We start from the raw sequence: 23,541 nt of genomic DNA on the forward strand, positions 1-23,541 counted from the left end.
CTCAGCCACTGGGGACCACCGGCTCCTTGCCCGTGAAATGGGAAACCCCAGGATGGTTGGAGTGATAACACAGGGAAAGGCGTGCACATGTTAGGTCATAAAGAGTTTTCAGTGAGCGCTGCTGTTACTCAGATCACGACTGTTCCCATGAGTCAGGACCTCATCTGGGTGGGGGTCTCTGCTGACCCTCATCTGGGTGGTAGTTCTCAGCTAGGAGGCTTCCTCCTCCCCCACCAGGGTCCAGCCAGCAGCCACTTCCCTGGGCATGTGGAGATTCTGGAGGGATGGCATCGCGTTTGGTTTTCATCTTCACTTTTTCCATCCAACTCCGTGTGAGTGGGAACAGCTTCTCCTCCCGCCACCTGTCAGGGAACCGCATTTGCCAGAGAAGAGGGTCTGCTTCCCGTTCCCCGGCGCGCTGCCCGGCAGCTGCTTCTCATTCTCCTCACCTGTGGGGCTTGAGGCCAGACTCTCTGAGGACCCACAGGGCCGGGCCAGCAGAGACAGAAGAAGAACATCTGGTCGCGGGGGTGTCCGCTGCCTGAGCATCAGGCTCTGTCTCCCCGTGTACTGGTGCTCGGGTCCCAGAGCATCTCGGGGCCTGCTCCCAACATGTGGACCCTTGGTCTGTTTCTCTAGCACCATCCCTGCCCTGTGCTGCCATCGAGGATGCTCTTTGCTTGGACTCTGGGTTTCTTGCCTTGCCCTGACTTTCTGAGCTGCCCTCTTGAACACTGTTGGCTCATGGGGCCTCAGAGCATATCACTGTCTAGTCCCCCTTTCTCCTTTCTGTGCTCTTTTCCCAGCCCTTTCCCCCATCAGAGACATCAAGTTTAAGCGAATCAGTGAGAGATGACAAGGATCATGTGAAGAGAGAGCTTTGCAACCGTGCAGACCCGAGTTTGAATTCTAGCTTAGCCGCTTTCTTGTCCTGGGCACTGGGGGAGCTCCTCAACCTCCATGAGCCCTATTTCTTTCACAGGTAAAGTCACAACAACTGTAGCATTGTCACCAGGGTCACAGGTATCCTTTGCATGTGGTGAGCACTACAACCGTGCCTCTCCATCAGGGGACTGGCTCAATCATTGATGAAATCTCATTTGTTGTTTTTCAGTCGCTAAGTTGTGTCTGACTCTTTGTGACCCCATGGACTGAAGCACATCAGGCTTCCCTGTCCTTCACCATCTCTTGGAGTTTGCTCACATTCATGTCCGTTGAGTCGGTGATGCCATCCAACCATCTCATCTTCTGTTGTCACCTTTAATGCAGACCCGAATCTGCAATGAAAAGAGCACTGTGATTTGTCCATATTAAGTCAAAATTTGTACCATAGCCATTTGCTGTCTGGATGGAAATGCCACGATTCCCTATGTGTCCCATTCGGTGAAAGATTCTGTGTCCTGTGTCTACAAAGCCAGCCTGAGGCTATGACCCAGGAGTCTGGGTTGCGTGGCATGGTGGCATCTGTGTGGTGACCACAGGCAAGCATGGACAGGCCTCGTGGGTGTTTGCCACGAGCCACGGAGCCCAGCAGAAGCAGATGGATGGTGAGGCCAAGCCTCAGGAAGGGGTTGGCCAAGCTTGGCCTCTCCTTTTCTCCTGAGTTCTTTCTTTAAAGTTGTATCTTGTTTCCTATAACTTCCTTACGGGTTGTAAATAGGCCAATGGATCTCGAGTGAACACTTTATACATTTAGATTGCTTCTATAAGAGAGGTTGAGTGAATATGGATGTTTATAAAAATCTCCATTACTTTAGGAGGCATTCAGAAAGAAGACCAAAAACTTCAACTTTCTTTCTTTCTTTTTCTTTTTATTGGGTTATAATTACTTTACAATATTGTGTTAGTTTCTGTTGTACAAGTGAAGCAGCTATATGCATACATATATCCCCTCCCTTCTGAGCTTCCCTCCCTCTCCCCCATCCCACGCCTCTGTCATCACAGAACACCCAGCAGAGTTCCCTGTGCTGTATAGCAGCTTCCTACTCGTTACCTACTAATACTTACAAATCATAGTATGTATATATCAACGCTACTGTCTCAATTCGTCTCACCCTCTCCTTCTTCCTCTGTGTCTACAAGTCCATTCTCTGTATCTGTGTCTCTATTCCTACCCTGCAAATAGGCTCATCAGCACTATTTTTCTAGATCAGAATTTCCAGCTTCTGGAACTAATAGTCTCCCATCACCTGCTAGCCATTTCCACAAATCACAACAGAGTTTCATTAGAGTCACAGGATCCCAGGTTCGTGCTGAGCTATTCCAACTCCCTCATTCACAGCAGACCTCGCATCCTTCTTTATGCAGTATATGGATAGTTTGCAGCCCCTTTTCTCTGCCTCTGTGTGCCCAGAAAGTGGGCTTAGATGATCTCCTCTAGCTGATTAGAAGGAACCCCATTCAGTCAAGCATTTAATATTGAGTTATCACCCAAGCCTGACTCTCAGAAACAGATATTGATCCTACCCCTGAACGTGGCCCAGGAAGAAATAGTAGTATTTTCTGTTCGGAGAAGAGTGGGCAGTGCTCTCCAGTCCCTTGTGCTGCGGTGGCATAGAAGTGGCCTCGTCATTAAGCTCCAGGCTGTACCCCTGACGAGCCTACCACCCAGTCCTAAGAAATGAAAGATGACATCTCGGAACATACTTTTCATGATAATCTCTTTCAAAATTAACACAGATAAAGGTCTCCAAAAGCTATCAGGGCAACTTATGACAGAGATGAATGTAAGCAATACCCTGTTAAGTATATCCATTAATCACTATTTTTGGAATTTTTCAACAAGCAAATTTTTTTCTTTTATTTTTCAGTTTTAGTTTGCCTTCCGACAGAGCTATTCAGTCAACTATTTGAGTGAGACTTGATGCTTTTAAGATTTTCTTCCCCATGGAATTGGCCTAGAGTGTTCAAGGAATTCAACCTACTGTAGCTATACAGTCTAAAATGGGGGGTCCCCATCTCCAGGATCTAACGCCTGATGATCTGAGGTGCAGCTGATGTAATAATAATAGAAATACGTGTAATGCACTTGAATCATCCTGAAACCATCCCTCTTCAACCTCGATCTATGGACAGATTATCGTCCATGAAATGGGTCCATGGGGCCAAAAAGGTTGGGGACTGCTGTTATAGAAAACTCTGTGTTGGTGTGAGTTTGGTGTCCTACCAGAATCATGAAAAGGCATTCACTTGGCAGCCAGCTGTGTGCAGTGGTGTCTAGGACACAGCCACATAGGAAGCAGAGGAATATCTGCTCTCTGGGAATGTGCGCTTGGTTTTACCACTTTTGAAAATCCAGCAGAAGGTGAGGCTTGTCCCCCACTGGGGAGTAGACTGCAGTAAGATTAGTGTTGCCAGATCATGAAATGCTGGAATACTCTGTTTCTATTTCGATCCACTTGTGTTCTTGTCAAGCTATGTAGATGCGCTATATTTTGGCTCAGAACATGAGGAAGTAAAATGTGTGTATGTAAAAATGTGTGTGTGTGTGTGTGTGTGCATGCGTGCACATGCATGCTTGTACAGGGACCTGCAGGAACATATAAACATATACTAGCTGTGATGTGCTTACTGATTCTGGGCTCTGGAAAGGTAGAAGGTAATGGCCATTCTTCTACACTACTTCTGGAGATCTTAGTCAACGCGTGGCAGGATGAGGAATCTGGAAAGCAGGTCCGAGTCTGAGAGGTTCCCTCGTTGCAATGGGCTCGAATTGTCCTCGAGCTCTCACATTCTGTCCTCTCTTGGCAGCATAATCCCTCACTGCCCCTTTACACTTTGGGCTATAGTTGCCCTGGGTTCAGCTCCTGACCTTGGGGAAGCCTCCCTGAAGCTCGTAGCTGGCCCAGAGCTCTGCGTCCACAGGCCGAACCACTCACCATCCTCTGGGTGTTGGTGCCTGAGAGTGATCGTCAGGGCTGTCTAGTGGCCAACCTCACGGTTGTGTCCTTTTAAAAAATGTTCAATTGGAGGATAATTGCTTTACAACGTCGTGTTGCTTCTGCCATACAACCACATGCTTTAGCTACAGGTATACATACGTCCCCTCCCTCTCGAGTCCCACCCCTCCAGGCTGTCACAGAGCCCCAGGCTGAGCTCCCTGTGTTATCCGCAATTTCCCATTAGCCATCTATTTTCCATATGGTAAAGTACATGTTTCAGTGCTACTCCCTCAATTTGTTCCCTCCCCCTGCTGTGTCCACAAATCTGTTCTTTATGTCTGTGTCTCTACTCCTGCCCTGCAAATAGGCTCATCAGTACCATTTTTCTAGACTATATATATATATGTATACATTCATATACAGTATTCGTTTTCTCTTTCTGACTTACTTCACTGACGAATGGCCATGTCTTAAACTCAGAAAACTCTAGGCTCTGGACCATGTCCTCACTTCATCCTGACATTCACAGAAAGGCTGTAATACATAGTGTTGCCTATTTGACTACCGTGATGCGATGAGACATCTTTCTCTCCTGCCCTGGTTGTGCTCCCTTTTGTACTACAGTTAAGCTTGTTTTTATGGAGTATCTTTTGCTATGAAAACTTCCTGAGTGGCATGTCCCATTATTTAGGGTCTTGATTTCTTGGAGTATCACTCCAGGCTGAGTGATAGTCCATCTTTCAGGTCCCCTGAGCCTCCCAAATCCCTAGTTTCATCATTTACATCCCATCATGTAAATACCTTGGCTATGAGGAAGGACTAAGCAATACAAGGAGAGTGATGGACTGCCAGGGGCAACTCAAATGACTTACCATATCCCTGATGGACACATACGCAAAAATCCTCAGCAAAATATTAGCAAACGGAATTCAATAATATGTTACAAGGATTATACACCATGATCAAGTGGGATTTATTTAAGGGATACAAGGGTGTTGTTCAAATCAAGGTGATGTACCACATTAACAATATGAAGGATAAAATCATACATTTATCTCAAGAGATGCAGAAAAACCACTCAACAAAATTCAACAGTCTTTCATGATAAAAATGCTCAACAAACAGTATTGAAGTAACATACCTCAATGCAATAATGGCCATATATAACAAGTTCCACAGCTAATATCATATTAAAAAAATCTTTTCTTCTAGGATCAGGACAATACAAGGTTGCCCAATATCATCATTTTTCTTCAGCATAGTCCTGGAAGTTGTAGCCAGAACAATCAGGCAAGAAAAAGAAAGGAAAAAAACATCTAAATTGGAAAGGAAAGAAAAAAATAAAATTTCTGTATTTGCAGATGACATTATATTATATAGCTGCTGCTGCTGCTGCTAAGTCGCTTCAGTCGTGTCCCACTCTGTGCAACCCCATGGACGGCAGCCCACGAGGCTCCCCTACACCTGGGATTCTCCAGGAAAGAACACTGGAGTGGGTTGCCATTTCCTTCTCCAATGCATGAAAGTGAAAAGTGAAAGTGAAGACGCTCAGTCGTGTCCGACTCTTAGTGACCCCATGGACTGCAGCCTACCAGGCTCCTCCTTCCATGGGATTTTCCAGGCAAGAGTACTGGAGTGGGGTGCCGTTGCCTTCTCTGATATTATATAGATAAACCCCCAAATATTCCATCAAAAACTGTTAGAACTAATGAACAAATTCAGTCACATTTCAGGATACAAGATAACATACAAGATAGGATTTTTTGTTGTTGAGTTGATAAGTTGTGTCTGATTCTTTGCGACTCCATGGACTGGGGTCCATGGGATTTCCCAGGCAAGAACACTTCTCCAGGGGATCTTCCTGACCCAGGGATCAAACCTGTGTCTCCTGCAGAGACATACAGAAACTGTGTGTCTCTAGTGCATTGTGTTGTATGGATGGATCATGTTATCTAAGGCATCGATCTCCTCTGTTAAAATGCAAATATACTATCTGAAAGAAAGCCTGCCAGAGAGGGCATCAGCAAAGTTGGACTTCCACCCTTTCTAGCTAAGTGACCTTTGTGTGGAAGCACAGAATACTAATCACGGAAGGTGTCTTGAAGACATGAAGTGATTCTCCACCCCCAGTGTGTGAAAAAATCCTCCTAAAGCCTCCTCCATGTTTCCAGTGACATGGGTGGGTCCCAAAGTGAGCAACATTATGCACTGGCATCTCCTCTTTCTCGAGTCCAGGGCAGTTTTCTGGTGTGGTGCATGTAATCGCCACCTCCTCCCTCTTCCAGCTGAGTCACCCTTTGTCCTTATGCTGGACTGTCCATCCCCAGTGAGTTTATTTCTGTTAAATGGAAGCCACTGGGGCATTCAGGAGCTCAGCAGAGGTACAAGTGCCCTAGGAAACCTGGAGCGGAGAGCGCCTGTGTTCACATTAACTGTGGGCGAGCCACGTCATATTTTCATTTCTTTTCATTTAAAATCAACCAGAGCTTCTAAATCTTTTCCTGTTGAATAGTTAAGTCACTCCTCCCCTCCTTCCTATAGGGGAGTGGATTTGTGACCCTGAGGGCAGGATTTAAAATTTATCTCAGATACCTTTATCTTCCTTAATATGGAACAAGTGGCAGACTTTGTTTGGAATCAGTTTTCTCACCAAAATGATAATAATGTTGCCTGTTCTGTCCACCCACCTCCCTGCTGTGTGAATAAAGAGGTGATGTACCTGATGGATGTGGGGTGCCTGCCTCAGTGCCAGCTCCAAGCCATTGGTGGCGGCTCCCTGAAGGGCTGTAGAGAGATGATTTCTGAGGATCTACCTGGAAAGAGACCTGTGGTTGATTTGTGATGTCAGCCATGGTGTCTACGTGTGTTCGTGTGCATGCGTGTGTTACATTGTTCTTGACACAGACTTGCTATACTTATACTACACCCATGCGGGAAATATTATCATTATTAATTCGTTAACATTGAACACATACTAATCGTCTAACTTGCATTAGAAGGCAGGTGCATTTTGATGAGAAAAGAGTGTAGCTCAGTACTCGGAGAACTTTTGGCACTGCAGGGGAGATGTTGTGGAGGGCACGAGGCAAAGGAACACCATGGTCCAATTCATGTACCCCTCAAATTTGATTTGAAGACAGTCCTGGGCCAGTAACATCGGTCAATGGAGGTTCTATGGATTGCCCTTGCAAGGACTTGAGAGCAGGGGTTGCCAGCTCTACTGCCCGCAGGGGAGGCATTGTTACATCAGTGAGGCAGCGGACCAGCGAGGGCTGGGCTGTGGGGTGAAGTGAGGTGTGCATGCTCCATCCAAAGGGGGCAGGTTGGCTCCCACTTTAGTTGTTTTCTCTCGGAAGTGAATATGGGCTCGCTGTTGCCAGAATACTCTACTTTTAGAGAAGCTGAAAATCTGGCATTTTACCTAAAATGTTCCATTGAAAAATGTTGACTCAATTAAAAAAATAACTGTGGATTCAACAAAGCACATCTGTGGGCCAGATTCAGCTTCTAACTGCCAATTTGGGACCTCTGTTCTAGATGCCACTAGAAAAGAAAAAAAATTAACTCTTATTAACAAATGCTTACACATGTGCAATGGAATCTCATTAATTCGGGCCAACAGACAATTACTACCCACCCAAAGCTCCTGGGTTAACAGACATGGATTTGGCCTAGAGGAATCTTGGATTGCAGCAGAGGCTGATAATTCCAAGACACAAATGATTATAATTAAGAAAAAAAAAAAAAAAAAAAAACAGTGAGTGTCACAACAGAAGTACAGTAGAAATGCTATGAGGAATTTTTGAGCGGCTAGGAAGGGACATGCTGATGGAGAGGAATTGATGGTGGACATGACATTGGAGACGATCCTCATGGAATGGAAGGATTTCCAGAGAGGAAACAAGGTGAGAAATGTGGGTTTAATTTGTTGGAAGGTAGCCTGGAGCCGGTGAAAGGTGAACAGTGTCATTTGCTTAGGATTTAGAGGGCAGGCAGAGAAACAGTAAACCAGAAAGGTGGGCTATGAAGTGTCAAGTTTTGGAGGGCTCTGAAGGCCTATAGGAGAGCCTTGTACTTAATTCAGCAGACAGCAGGGAAACATGAAAACTTCTAAGCAGCAGAAATTTGAGTGGAGCTGGACCTTCCACCAAAATGTACAGCCTGCTGAAGAGACAGAATGTTAAGATGGCCAATGAAAGATCTGTTGGTAAAGAGGAAGAGTGGCCTAAACCAGAATGGTGGGTGTGTAATGGAAGGCAGGGAAGGAGTGAGCAAAACTTTAGGCATGAGTCATCCTTGACTTCTCCATCTGCTCATCCCAAATTCAACCAATCACTGACTCCTCTAGATGTTACCTCAATGTCTGAAAAGACCAACCACGTCTCTCTGTCTCCAAAGCAACTGCCCTGGTCTAGGTCATTCCACCTTCTCCTAACTGCTCTCCTTGGGCACGTCTTGACCATCTTTCATTAATTATCTACACTACAGTTTCATATCATTGTATCATTTTATTCCTCTATCTTGCATGTGTGTGTGCTCAGTAGCTTCAGTTGGGTCTGACTGTTTGTGACCTAATGGACTGTAGCCCACGAGGCTCCTCTCTCCATGGGCTTCTCCAGGCAAAGACACTGCAGTGGGTTGCTGTGTCCTCCTCCAGGGGATCTTCCCAATACAGGGATGGAACCCGTATCCCCTGTGTCTCCTCTTTTGCAGGTGGATTCTTTACCACTGAGCCACCTGGGAAGTCCCTATTCCTGTATCTTAGGCCACTTCAGTGGGCTTTGCCATCACCCAGAAGATAAAGTCCAAACTTCTGAATACGGCTCACAAATCCTGGCTGATCTTAGCACTGCTCACACTTGTTTTTCTGGTTTCCCCTTCCCTCCCTCCCTCCCTCCCTTCCTTCCTTCCACCTCTACACCCTTGAACTCCAGTCCAGCTTAAAATTGCTCCCCTAACAACATGCTCTTTCTCACCTCCTCTCTTTCATATGACCAGTTCCTCCTGACTAGAGAATTTGTTGTTGTTGTTTTTCAGTTGCTAAGTCATGTCCGACTCTTTGTGACCCCAAGGACTGCAGCACTCCAGGCCTCCTCCCTGTCCCGCACCATCTCCTGGAGTTTGCCCAAGTTCATGCCCATAGACTCAGTGATGCTATCCAACCACCTCATCCTCTGCTGTCCTCTTCTCCTTTTGCGTTCAAACTTTCCCAGCATCAGGGTCTTTTCCATTGAGTCAGCTCTTCACATCAGATGACCAAAGTATTGGAGCATCAGTCCTTCCAAAGAGTATTCATGACTACAGAGTATCCCTTGACAGAACTATCACATCTCGCCAGATGCTACTAAGCCCTCAGATTTCAGCCGGGATCTCTTCCTTTGGGGAGATGCTCTTCCTTTGGGAACCACTCCTGAAGCCAGGAGAGTCTGCAGCTCTTCTCTGTCATGTGACTGCCGAGTCATGACTGCTTGTATAATTCTGCCTGCCTCTCCTGAATTGTAACCTAGTTTATATGTTTTTCTTGACTCTAGTGGGGAGTACATTGCCTGAAATATAATAGCCCCTTAGTAAATATTTATTGAATTGGCTGTGAATGAGCTGTTATTAATAGATGTGGCAGAGAAAGGATAGATGGTGACTTGAATAGCCAATTAATAAGATGATTTGGATATTTTCCACTTTGCAAGATTTTCAAAAGATTGTGGGTCTTGGGGAAATAGATCAGTGACTGAAGCCTGAGTTTGCCACTAATTAGCTGGAGTGAAATCCATTTCAGTGATCCAGGCACAGCATCACAGATTATACATATATATTTATTATAATTTGATTTAGAGCACCAAATGAAACTTATCAAAATGAATAAGGATGTATAATTAAATAATCAATTTGAATCAAATAGATGTACTTGAAGTGCAGGGGGGAAAAAGAGAGAGAGAGAAAAAAGGAAGTTTTTGCTCATTTTCCCTGAGTCTTATATGTCAGACTCTATTAGTTTTTCAACAAACATCTTTTTTTTCTTATACTGTTATACCATGCAAAGATAAACCTTACTATAACATTTGATTGCAAATTAATGAATAAGAACCACAGACTATTAAAGCTCAGAAGGAATTTAAAGATCATCTAAGTTAAATGCCTGACTGGGTTGTTGAATAATGAAGTTTTGGCTCTCCAACAAAATACTTTACCTACATACGTTTAATTAACAGATTTATTGATTATTTACTATATAAGCTATTGTGTTAAATGAAGTTGGGGAGAGTTATAAAAATATATGACCTTATCACATTATCTCATTTCCAATGGCTTCTGTGTCAATTAGTTCACCTTCTACTCTGACAGCATGATAAGTTTGCATAAACAGACAACTAACTCTACCAGTTAGGGCAAGTACCCAGTGAATGTTCAAGATAAGAGCTTGTGGAGAGGAAGAGAGATACAGGAACTTTGGGCTGGGCTGGTCAGGAAAAGGCCTGAAAATACGAGACATCATTGTAAGGATGTCAATCCCAGTATTGACCCTTCTTATTTTTTTTAATTAATTTTTATTGGAGTATAGTTGCTTTAGAATATTGTGTTAGTTTCTGCTACACAGCAAAGTGAATTAGCTGTGCATATACATGTATCCCCTCTCTTTTGGATTTCCTTCCCATTTAGGTCACCACTGAGCACAGTCCATTCTTCTTTTCCTTGTCTGTTTTCCCTGAACATCAATGAGACAATCCCATGTTCCCAGGAGGGGCTGGAGTCACGCTGAGGGAGAATTCAGATGTGACATTGTGAGTCCAGGGGAAGGGCTTGACGAACGAGATGGTTCAATGTGAACAGTGAAATTCCCCAGGCTGAATCCTTTGTGGAAAGCTTCACTCTGTGAAGGTGTGTGAGCAGCAATCATTAGGATGCTGAGACAGTAAATCATTCTTCTGTTTATAATAGAACTGGGAAAGCTTAATTACATTTCTCATTTTCCTTATTACCCAGGTTTTTGCTTTTTTTAAAGTTGATTATTTGGATCATCTGACATGTCAGCATCATCTCTTTGGCTGTTGACCTTTTCTCTCCCACTTTCTCCTCTTCAAAGAGAGCTAGAAATATGTTCTCAAGGAAAATGGTTTGCAGCATATCCATCAAATCATAGTTTCCATTTATAAGTGTATGTGTCTGTTACAGACATAGAAAACAAACTTAGGGAGAAAGTAACCAAAAAAGAGAGGCAGAGAGAGGAGGGATAAATTAGGCATATTAATAAGGCAGGAGGAGAAGGGGACGGCAGAGAATGAGATGGTTGGATGGCATCACCGACTCAATGGACATGAGTCTGAGCAAGCGCTGGGAGTTGGTGGTGGACAGGGAAATGTGGCGTGCTGCAGTCCATGGGGTCTCAAAGAGTTGGACTGACTTAGCAACTGAACTGAAACTGATGGGATTAACAGATACAAACTAGTATATATAAACAACAAGGACCTACTGCATGGCATGGAACATTATGTTCAACATCTTGTAATGACTTATTGTGGAAAACAGTCTGCAAAAGGTACACAACTAAATCACTTTGCTGTACACCTGAAACTAACACAATATTCTAAACCAACTATACTTCAATAATAATATAAAAATGATAGAGGTGTCCGTATCTAGACTTTTCTGTCAGTGTGGATCTCTGAGACTTTGTCCTAAGGGCCTGTGGAGAGACACAGATGGACCTAGACACTGTTATCCAGAGTGAAGTCAATCAGAAAGAGAAAAACAAACACTGTATATTAACATATATATGTGGACTCTAGAAAACTGGTATAGAAGATCTTATCTGCAATACAGAAATAGCTACACAGATGTAGGACAAGCATATGGATACTGAGGGGGAACAGGGATGGGAAGATCAAATTCATCTTACTCCTTACAGACTGATATTGAGATTGACACATATATACTCTTGATGCTATATATAAAAGAGATATCTAATAAGAACCTTTGTATAGCACAGTGCTCTGTGGTGACCTAAATGAAAAGGAAATCCAAAAAAGAGGGGATATATGTAAACAGATAGATGATTCATTTTTCTGTATGGCAGAGACTAACACACCATTGTAAAGCAACTCTGCTCTAATATAAATTAATAGTAGAAAAACGAAGGTCTGTGGAATTTGGAAGCCCAGCCTGAGAGTGGTAATATTAAATGGCCCAGAATTACGAGATGTAATTGTGTTGGTTGCGATCTTCATTGTAGAAGCTATGAAAAACATCAGGGAGTTTATTTGTAGGGCTGAAGAGGGGGTGATCCTTCAGAGAAACTGAGATTTGAAATACTGACTTTCTCAAAGACATAATTGACACCTCTCTCATGCTCAGCTGTCAAATCTCAATCCTGAGTCCTTACAGCCTCTACTTGTTTTCTAACCTTGCCATTGGTGAGTTGTCCCTTACATTTTTAAGAATGGCCTTCTTCCTGTAAGTGTTTATTGCGGAAATGCTTAGCATCAGGATCCAGTCCAACTTTCTGAATGATTGGTCGGCCAATCATTAAAAAAGATGGTCCCTTTCTATCTTATCTTCTCACTTTTCAAACAGAGTTGAGGCTTATGTTTGGCACACACAACAGCCTGGCTAGAAGGCAGGATCTAAACATATTTATACAACAGGGCTGAATTCTGAACTGGTGGTGATGCTTACCTATCAGCTCTTTGATGCTGAAGCTGTTGAAATAATTTGTTTTCCAGGAGCTGAGTCACCAAATTCCTATTTAGAGGTGGTAGTTTATCTTTAATTCATAATGGTGCAAAACTTAAACTGGGAAAAATCTTAGTTACTTGAGAATGTGGTGTTTATTCACAAGTATCCACTGACATGTTGAATAGCAATTTTACTTCCCACTGAGAACACAGATCAGAAAAGAAAGAGCCATGTGTCTTAAGTCTGTTTTACCCTGCAAAGCAGCAGTGCAGTTCATTGATGGAGCAGGGAGGCTGTGTTAGGTTTTGGGGTTGGGGAGGGACCCCCTGAGGTGAGAGTTTTGTTGACTGTTAAGAATAGCCATAAGAGAGTCTTTCTTTGGGGCTCCTCGGACCTTTTAAGATTATTCATTTTGTTCTCCCCTTTAGGGTTGTTTATGATTGTCCTATTAGATTTTATTTGGGAGATACCACGCTCTATTCTTAAAACCGTCATACTTCCGGCCCTGATTTCCCAGTTTTCTTTCCTCTGATCTCCTTGACAACATCCAATGAAATAGGATCATTGCCTTGTCCAGGATTCTTGGCTGACACGATGCTATCATAACCTCATGTCTTCCTTGCACAGGGTCACACATAGTGGGTAAAATTAGCTAGAGAGTTTGCCCTTTGGATTGCTTTTCCAAAAGTACTGATGGGGTTTGGTGAAGTCTTGGTACTGGGTCCCCATGTGACCTGAGATGTTTGCTCGTGAAGCCTCCCTGACCGTGTTTATCATTTCTCCCTCTCCAAAGACAATGAGCCCATATGGGGTTTGACCCTGCCACCCTGACAACATTAGCATTGTTTTTGAAGCAAGTCAGCTAACCCCGTCACAGCTTTCGTGACTTTGTTATGCCAGCTCAACCGCCCCAGAGAGGAAATCATTTCCGCTCAATTGCTTGTGAATTGCAACTTCTCTGTCCAGTAAAAGGGCCCCGGTGTCTACTGGGGTCACTGACCTGCCTCCTAGGTCATCCGTAAATGACAACTTTCAGTCTTGGCTTTGCACCTGGTGTCCAGGGGCTGGACTGATAAGAGTTAGGAAGTTTTCTGAAAGGTATCACTTCATCTACTTTTTGATCGAACAATATATTTGTTATTAGGATCAAATTCCTCTTTTCTTACAGATCGAGTTTATGCCTTTTTATTTGATTCATCCGAGAATGCTTCTGGGTCTTCATATCAAGATCCAGTATGTGTGTGTCTTGTTATATTTGGTGGAATTTAATTCCTTGGTGTAATCATCTTTCTTAACCAGGCCATTCATACAAGCTCGTTAAGAAAATCATATTTTACAGTTCTCTTGGGAAGGAGTAAAGCATTTTGAATGCTTGTTTTGAGAGAGCAAGCTGTATGTTTACCCATCCTATCCTCTGGAAAGTTTTCTACACAAGACACTAACGATCTATTTCAGAATGGAAGCCAAGGAGATGGGGGAGAACAAGGGCAGACAACAGGGGCGTGGGAGGGGACTTGGTCCTTTCAGAATTTCCTGTGTGATTTACAAACTGCTAAGGAGAGGGAACAGTCTCTGGTTCAATGTCACGGTGAGAAGGGCCTGCCTGATCCTTAAGAGGACTGCACACGTAGTTCAGCTCATTTAAAATGCTCTGCTCTGGCACCCATAAAATACGGCTTGAGGAGAGGACAGTTTTAATGCAGAGACTTGCTTGCCTCTCAAGGACACTAAGTGGCTTCTACTTGGCTGCAGTTAGAAGCCACTTCTGCAGGAAACCCCGGGCCACTCCGAACTTGGGTCTCTCGGTCCCCTGCCTTTTCGAAAGGGTCCCTGGGCTCAGCGATGCATCACTCCTGCCACATTATAGATGATCCTGGCACTTCAGCCGAGCCCAGCTGATCTTTCCAGCTGGCCACTTTCTCTTGATCTCTCCCACCGATCAGAATGGCAGCAGTGTTCCATTTATCATACACTGTTCTCTGCTGTCCCTTAGAAATACTCACGCACTCGCCCCGTGAATATTGATAAGATACATTTGGAATGAGATAAGAACGTGGTAAAGGAAGCTTTCCCATGTGATAAGGAACTTCAGAATTTGTGGTAAAATGTGATAAAAAGTCCAACACTGTTCTTGGGAAGAGCTGTCTGGGGTGTGCCCTGAGCTCGGGGTGTGGGGAACCCCCAGGGGGAGGCTTACTCTTTGAATCTGCTCTTTCAAATATCTGGGGGCCTTTCATTTGTGTTTCTAAGGGAAAAGCTCTTTGAAGGTCATGTTTGAATTAAAAGCTGTGTTTATTATCTGTTTTTCCATGTTATCTATGTGACAATTGCATATCAAGTTCGGAAGCTCAGGATCTCCTGAAGGTAGCTATTTTCTAATTCCACTTTTATCCTACCCTCTGGTATAGTATTTGTCTGCGCGTGTTTGCATCTGCTGGGGCTGATAAGGTAGAAGTGGCTACCTGACTAACATTATTATAGTTCTCTCCTCCTTCCTCTCCTAGCTGGTTGGAAATGATGGTCACCTCTGGACGCTGGTCACCTGCTCAGAGATAACGGGGCAGCCGACTGCAGGACCCCCCATCACCTTGCGGTATTGGTGGCTCTGCCTATACCGGCCAGGGGGACACGCTAGTCACTGAGCAAGGAAGGGGAAGGTCCGCATAGGACTGAAACGGATGGGGTGAGTGCTGGTTTTATAACCCAAAGCCAAGAGCTCTCTGCCTGTTCAGATTCCAGAGCAGGCATTTCATCTGTCATTTGAGAACATTGCCACGTGGACCTTAGTGCTGCAGTGGTCGCTCCCGGGGTTGAGGGCAGCATGCTCGAACTGACCTTGTTATAGACATATCTTCTCAGTCTACCTCACCTTTTTAATTTAGGAGAGAATCCTATTAATAAACAACAGCCAGTCTTTATTTTAAGCCTACCACTTGCCAAGCATTTGAGCTTACTTGACTCTTGAAAACCACCAATGGAGGAGATTCTGGTAAATCCACCATTTTTCAGACGTGCAGACGCTTGCTTAAAAAGATGAAGTGACCTGCCCAAGGTTGCATAGATGTGAGAGGAGAGAGGAGCTGAAGGCATGAAATCCTTGCACTTTTCTCAGTAGAGTATCTCGCTTGGTGCCCACCACACCTGAAAGATACAACGTCACTTCCAAGTGCAGCCTTCCACTGGACCAACGATACCTAGGTTTCCCCACCGCCCCACTACGTTTATGTAACACTGTAAATTTAAGTTGTACAAGTTGATTTGATACACTTTTATATTACAAAATGGTTACCACTCTAGCTTAGCTAACACCCACATCGCATCTCATGATTATCATTTCTTTTTGTGGTGGGAACATTTAAGATCTACTGTCTTAGACTTCACTTTCACTTTTCACTTTCATGCGTTGGAGAAGGAAATGGGAACCCCCTCCAGTGTTCTTGCCTGGAGAATCCCAGGGATGGGGGAGCCTGGTGGGCTGCTGTCTATGGGGTAGCACAGAGTTGGACACGACTGAAGCGACTTAGCAGCAGCAGCAGCCTCTTTCAAGTGAATAATACAGTTTTATCAACTGTAATCGCCATAGTCTACATTACAGTCCCAGAACTTACTCATTTTCTAACTGGAACTTTGTACCTTTGACTACTGTCTTCTTAATTCCCCTCCCTCCTATCTCCAGCCCCTGGTTAACTACCATTCTACTCTGTTTCTATAAATTTGGCTTTTTCAGATTCCATATATCATACACATTTGTTTTTTTCTGCCCAACTTCTTTCACTTAACACAGTGCTCTTAAGGCCCATCTATGTTATCTCAAATGACAGTATTTCCCTCTTTCTAATGACTGAATAATATTCCATTGTATAAAAATACCACATCTTTTTATCCATCTATCTATTGACAGATATTTAGGCTGTTTCCATATTTTGGTTATTGTGAATAATGCTGCAATGAACATGGGAATACAATATCTCTTTGACATCCTGTTTTCATTTTCTTTGGATATGTACCCAAAAGTGAGATTGCTGGGTCATACAGTAGTTCTATTTGTAATTTTTTGAGGCATATCCAAGTTCTTCCACAGTGGCTATACCATTTACATTCTCACCAATAGTGCACAAGGGTTCCCTTTTCTCCACATCCTCATCAACTCTTATTATCTCATGTCTTTTTGACAACAGACATTCTAACAGCTGTGAGCTGTTATCTCACTGTGGTTTTGATTTGCATTTCTCTGATGATTAATGATATTGAGCATCTTTTCATGTACCTGTTGGCCATTTGTGTGTCTTCTTTAGAAAAATATTTGCTGCCCATATCTTAGTTGGATTGTTTGTTTGCTATTGAGCTGTAAGTTCTTTACGTGTTTTTGGTATTAACCCCTTATCAGATATGTGATTTGTAAGTATGTTTTTCCCATTCCACAGGTTGTCTTTTCATTTGTTGGCTGCTTCTCTTGCTGTGCAGAAGACTTACAGGTTTTTGAGAACGTAGGGAAAATTCACAGTGAGTTCAAGTCCTGATCTGTCTCTATTCTCAAGTCACCTCCTACAGGATTCTGCAGTAGAATGGTTATGTTTAGTTCCCTTTTGAGCTCAGGGATATCAACTACTCATTTAAATGTGTGAGGAACTAAAAAAAATATTTCTAAAACACACTTATAATGATCACTGTCTAGAATTAATAAGAAATATGGAATAGCTGCTGAGCACTAGCAATGCCAGGTCACACTGAAGTGAAAGTCGCTTAGTCGTGTCCAGCTCTTTGTGACCCCATGGACTATATAGTTCATGGACTTCTCCAGGCCAGAATACTAAGTGGGGAGCCGTTCCCTTCTCCAAGGGATCTTCTCAATTCAGGGATCGAACCCAGGTCTCCCGCATTGCAGGCGGATTCTTTACCAGCTGAGCCACAAGGGAAGCCCCCCACCCCCCATCTAATATAATTTCCATCTTATAGATGAAAGAATTTAAGCTCAAAGAAATTAAGTGACTTACCCAAACCTGGATGTGAGAAATCCGACTCATGTTGGACACACTGCCTGTCACAGGGCCTCTGAGTACTGTGTCTGTCACTGTGGGGGCAGGGGGGCCAGGGGAACAAAACCAGATGGAGTGTGTGCTTTGTGGTGGCCGCTGGGTGGGTGTAATAGGTGATAGAGTGCTCCAAAACAGCATTGCTTTTTGTCCTGAGAGCTGTTTCTTTTAACATATTTTTCTTTCCCTTGACTACACCTGGAAGAATGGATAACATTTCAAATAATCTTGATGAGAATTTTGAGATTTAAAAAAATAAATAAAACAGATGCCTGTTTTTTCTTTTCTTAATTAAGCTGGGATTAAGATCTTTCCAGAGTTTCTAGTTGGTGGAGAAATGTATAGCCCCAGTTTATTCTAATAATAACAGTATGGCTTTGCATGGCAGAGAAAATACCACCAAAGACTGAGGTATTAGGGCTGCCACTTGGTACAACCAGTAAATGCTGTAGTTTCCAGATCTTGTGTCCATTTTCTGATGAGCTTGGCATGGGTTTACATTACCTGCAGGAGGTTTCCAGAAGCCTCAGAGCTGGAGTGGAGGGATTTTTAGTTCCCGCCTTTCCATTCTGTCTTTGCCCTCCACTCAGAAACACCAAAGAGAAAAAATGAGGTAAGGCAAGAAAGGAGTGTATTCCTTCCAAAATACACACACATTACCATCTTGGCCCTGCACACCAAGACTATCTCACTCTACGATCCAGTGGAATTATGGAGTATAGAAAACCCATGGAGAGACAAATATCTTCAAAGAAAATTCATTTCTCAGAAGAATGCTAAAAGGTGAAGAGTGAGGCAGAAAAAAAAATTCCTTAAATCTTTGTTTTTCTTTTGACTTCTATTTCTTTCTGCTAAAGATGAAAGAGAATCCTGTCTTCTTTCACCTTTCTTCCTGCAAAGAAAGGTGGAAGTTGTTTGCAGGAGTTTCCTCATTTGCCTTACATTTTTAGATATAAGGTATTGTGGAAATGCAAGGTATTTGCTGTTAATGTTTATCATTACTTGCATTTTAATTTTCAAACATAATTCATATTTGAATATCTTGTTTATGTGTTTTCTTCCATTAGCTCATTTCTGCTTTCATGGCAATTTTATTTCATCATTTAAATTTTCTCTAATCTTTACTACTGAATGGGTTACTTTAATGAAAAATGGAAATAATTACTGCTTCTACTCAAGAAAATATCTTTATTTCACTCAGAGCTGTCACTTTTACTTGTAAGATAAGATGATTTTAAATTGAATGAAATTCTGTAAAGCTGGCTTCACTAAGAAATACTGACAAGCAGCGACGAAAGGAAACTTCTGTTTCTGATTGAAATCAAAACATTGGACATGTATTTTACTAGCCTTGTAAATAATTTAAAAAGAATAACAACACAAAACTTCCCATAAAATTCTCATTCTCTCTTCTCCACCCTGGAATTTATGGCATCAAATAAACTGATAACATTTATGATACTGAAATAGGTAATACTGAGAATATTTATAGAATGTATTTTATACTCCCACTAATATAAAGAATAAAAAGTATCATTCCAGAGATCTGGAGGATCTGGATCCAGAAGTAACCTACGTTAACAGGTGTTGCTGTGATGATCCTGAAACAGTCACTTTCCTAGAATTTGATTTATTAGAAGCCTATCACTCAGGCTTTCTAGGTGGCTCAGCGGTAAAGAATCTGCCTGCCAATGAAGGTGATGTGGGTGAAACCTCTGGGTCAGGAAGATCCCCTGGAGAAGGAAATGGCAACCCACTCCAGGATTCTTGCCTGGAACATCCCATTGGCAGAGAAGCCTGGCCGGCTACAGTCCATGGGGTCTCAAAAAGAGTCAGACGTGACTTAGCAAATAAACAACAACAATTGTTGCTCACACTCTTTACAGCAAGCTTCCAGGCTAGTAGAGTAAGGGAAGGACCTGTAAAATATAATGTACAGAGTTTCCAGCTGCACAGAAACGTCATTTAAAATGTTCGTAATGATTTGCAGTGCAACTCAGGAAATACATTAGAGTGTGCTAATTGTCAAGTGTGTCCATTCAAACACATTTTTGGGGGGCTGTGACTCTGCTCAAATTATTGTAAGGCAAGATGGGATGGAAATTACACCCATGTGATTAAATGCTAACCTCAAAACCTTTAAAAGATCCAGTTGATGAGTATAGTAATGATGTTTATTTTAAAGGGAAAAATAAAGGTTCGTTGATGATTTCAGCATTGGGTGGGGAGATAGACCAATGATTTCCTAGATCTTTTGGACATTTAATGGTTAAGTTTGGGATGTTTTATACCTTTAATTATAATGATAATTAAAGAAGATAACCTTTACTTGCACAAACGTGTTTCCTTTGGACTTCTCTCCTTCACATATCCTGAAGGATATGTGACTGTTTTCTCCCACATTAGTGCTCACTGTCCCAAGCATTTGTGTTCACGATGGGGGAGGATAGTAGCCCATTTAGGGGGCAGTACTCCTAGCTTCAGTCCTGGGTGCTCTGCTAGTCTTTGCCTCCATCCATCTGTGTCACTTATCTCCTTGGCCTGTCCTGCAAGTCAGTGAACTTTGAGCGTAGGAGAGATTCTCATTCCCAGGAAAAAATTTTGTCTTCTAGAAGCATTATGCAGACAATTTCTTTTTCAATTTCCACTAAGATGAGATGACCTGGAGACTTTTTAAAATTAATTAATTAATCTGGCTGCACCAGGTTCTTAGTTGTGACACATGGGATCTAGCTCCCTGACCAGGGACTGAATCCAGGCCCTCTGCCTTGGGAGTGCGAAGTTTTAGCCACCGGACCACCAGGGAAGTACCGACCTGAGCATTTTTAAGAGTGTATTTGTGCTTGCTGTTATTTGTAAACCTATGGACACCTCCCTTTACTTAAACACACTGAAATGACTCCATTTTCCTTTGGAGAATACAATGAGAAAAAGAGAAAGAAAACAACCTTTTGTTTGATACATACCCTTAAGTCAGAGTATTATAAATCTCACCTGCACTTTAGTATAACCATTCAAGCTTTTACAAGTGATTATTTAAAGTTATTCTTTCCCTAGAGAAAGCGGCTGATAGAAAGATTAAATAACTGGTAAAAATGATAGGAAACAAAATGTAATAACCAGTTATTATAATGAAAAATTATTATTGATTGTAAATCTTCCATTACGGAGTTTATTAATTTATTCCTTTGATAAACATTTATAAAACACTATTTATAGTGGGGCACTGGGTAGCAAAACAAAGAATCACGTAGTATAACTCAGGGCTTGGAGTTTGCAGAAATGACGGTCTATTAGGCACAATGTGATCAAGTGATATTGGAAAGGTAGACACGGGGAATTCCCTGGTGGTCCAGTGGTTAGGACTCCATGCTTTCACTCCTGAGGGTCCAGGTTCAATTCCTGGTCTGGGAATTACGATCCCGCAAGTTTTGCAGCACAGCCAAAAACAAAACCATAGAGAGAGAAAGGTAAGCACAAACCCTAATTGGAGTTTACAGGAGAGATGAATTACTGTCAATGGAGATGACTTGAATTTACATTAAAGAAGCAAAATTTGAACTGGGTCATTTTTACTGACATACATATCAATTATACTGATAATAGTTTTAGGTTACGGCCTAATGATTCGATATTTGCATATATTGCAAAATCACCACCACACTAAGTCTGGTTAATATCTAACATCATATGTGGTTACAATTACTTTTTTCTGGACAAGTAATCTGGTGGATAGTTATTGCTTTTCTTCCCAGTACCCATTTCCCTTCCTTCCTGTGGCATCTGGGGGAAATCCAGCCTTTTCCACCCTGCAGGGGAAAAGATTGAGTGCAATTCGGATTCAAACACCAAATCCCACATCAAAGTGGGATTTAAATCTAGTGCTCCATGGTTAGGGACTACCGAAACAAGGCCAGCTGCGAAGGGTTAGTTTTATGGGATGAGTATGGAGGTGAGCTCAACAGGTTGAGCATGGTTGGAGGAATGTGTAGTTAATGAATACCCACCCAAGGTCCAAATGGAAGAGACAGGGGTCTTGTTTTGCACCACCAAATTCTAAATAGATACCCTAAGTCAGTGGGAATGAGGGTGGGCCATGGGAGAGACATTGGGGCAGACCAGGGAGCACAGACCTCTGAAAACTCTTTTCCAAAGTTCCCTCCATCAATAGTTATTGAGTATCTACTTACTATGTAGTGACGATAATAGTAATATGACAGCTACCATCAGGCTTCCCCGATGGCTCAGCGGGTAAGAATCTGCCTGCAATGCAGGACACACAGGAGACACAGGCTCGATCCCTGGGTCAGGAAGATCCCCTGGAGCAGGAAATGACAACTCACTCCAGTAATCTTGCCTGGAAAACCCCCTGGACAGAGGAGCCTGGTGGGCTACAGTCCAAAGGGTCACAAAGCTTTGGACACAACTAAGCACATAGTCACCATCTGTGATGTTACCTCCCATAGACCTGTTACAAACGGTTCACATTATTTAATCCTCCTTGCAGTCCTTGGGGGAAGGACTATTATGATTCCCTTTGATAGATAAGGCACGAAATCTTAGACGCGCAAAGCCATGTGCTTAAGGCCCCATAGCTGGGACCAACCCCGGTCCATGTGACTCCACGGCATGCTCTGAGTCATCCGATGATGTTGCTCTGCATGAATTAAACAGCCAGGAACAAAGACGCATATGACAATTTCTCTTTTATAGAAAGTGGTTGAGGATGGACTCTCCACATTAACGACTCATTTCAGAACATTTAGGGATATTTTGAGCAATATTGGCCTTGATGTGCTTAGCCCTTTTAAAGCTGTATTCCTTAAGTAATGGCATTCTAAAATATCCTTTTGTCTCTGGTGTTTGAAAATCCAATTCGCTCTCTAGACTGACTATAAACACACATAGGAGCATTGATTTCCTCATTTCATCACCTCCAAAGAACAATTCATAAAGCACGGAAGTTCTAACCAGCCAATCAATAGTCACTACTTAAATCAGAGACTCAAAGAGTAGTTTATTATTATTTAAAAGTGTTCCTCTGAAGATGATGTTAAATGAAAATAAAGGGACCGATCTGAGCTCTGATCTGTATTCAGCTTCAGGAAATAGTCTGGAGGAAAGGGTCCCGTTAACTGTATTTAGAGCTTTTCCTGTTTCTGGTTCCTGCCTGAGGAAAAGTGGGGAAATCCAATTTCTCAAAAGCCACTTAAGTGATATTAAGCAATTCACGGAAAGGAGCAGGGCAACGGGCAAGGCTTTCCCCCACTATGATGTACAAGTCAAATGCTATCTGTCTCATTTTGGCCTATATTTGACTACAGAATAAATACAGATCTGCATGAAATGTTCACTGCGTCTACCAAGACAACCAGACTCATTAATTATTGGAAATGCTATTATCCTACCCATTCTGTAATCCTATTTCTGGAGTTAGTTATGTAATTTCACCCGACATAGAAAAGGAAACTTTGACCTGAATTACATTTAAAATGAGCTTTTCACTAAATCAGGAAGAAAGGTTTTTTTTTTTCCTTAATGAATCATAAATTGGAAGGCTATAAGAGGTGCGAATGTGAACTTGGGAAAGGATTCCATTCATTATTCCAAGTAGCTCAAAGATTTAAAGCCATACTTTGTCATTCCACGTTGGGGTTTTTTTATTGGGCTGTTATTCATTTTTGTCTAATATTGTGCTCTAAAATTCAAGGGGCTTTATTGCTGGTGGGGATTTTTGAAATCAAGCTCTCCATCTGGGTGAGAATTTTAGATCCTAGCCCAGGAAGAGGAGAAGGCAATAGCACCTCACTCCAGTACTCTTGCCTGGAAAATCCCATGGACGGAGGAGCCTGGTGGGCTGCAGTCCATGGGGTTACTAAGAGTCGGACATGACTGAGTGTCTTCATTTTCACTTTTCACCTTCACGCACTGGAGAAGGAAATGGCAACCCTCTCCAA

The 23,541-nt window shown here is 42.7% G+C and overlaps 1 long non-coding RNA gene across 1 annotated transcript in view; it reads left to right on the plus strand.

Moving 5' to 3' along the window:
* The first annotated feature begins 11,724 nt into the window (after positions 1 to 11,724).
* The window catches only part of LOC139186444 (uncharacterized), a 34,851-nt gene continuing 23,034 nt past the window's right edge, over positions 11,725 to 23,541 (plus strand). The window contains exons 1-2 of the long non-coding RNA XR_011569996.1: positions 11,725 to 15,234; positions 16,976 to 17,054. This is a non-coding gene — a long non-coding RNA (uncharacterized lncRNA). The remainder of the gene's footprint in view (positions 15,235 to 16,975; positions 17,055 to 23,541) is intronic.

Source organism: Bos indicus, chromosome 13, assembly GCF_029378745.1.
Source record: "Bos indicus isolate NIAB-ARS_2022 breed Sahiwal x Tharparkar chromosome 13, NIAB-ARS_B.indTharparkar_mat_pri_1.0, whole genome shotgun sequence".
Lineage (NCBI taxonomy): Eukaryota > Metazoa > Chordata > Mammalia > Artiodactyla > Bovidae > Bos > Bos indicus.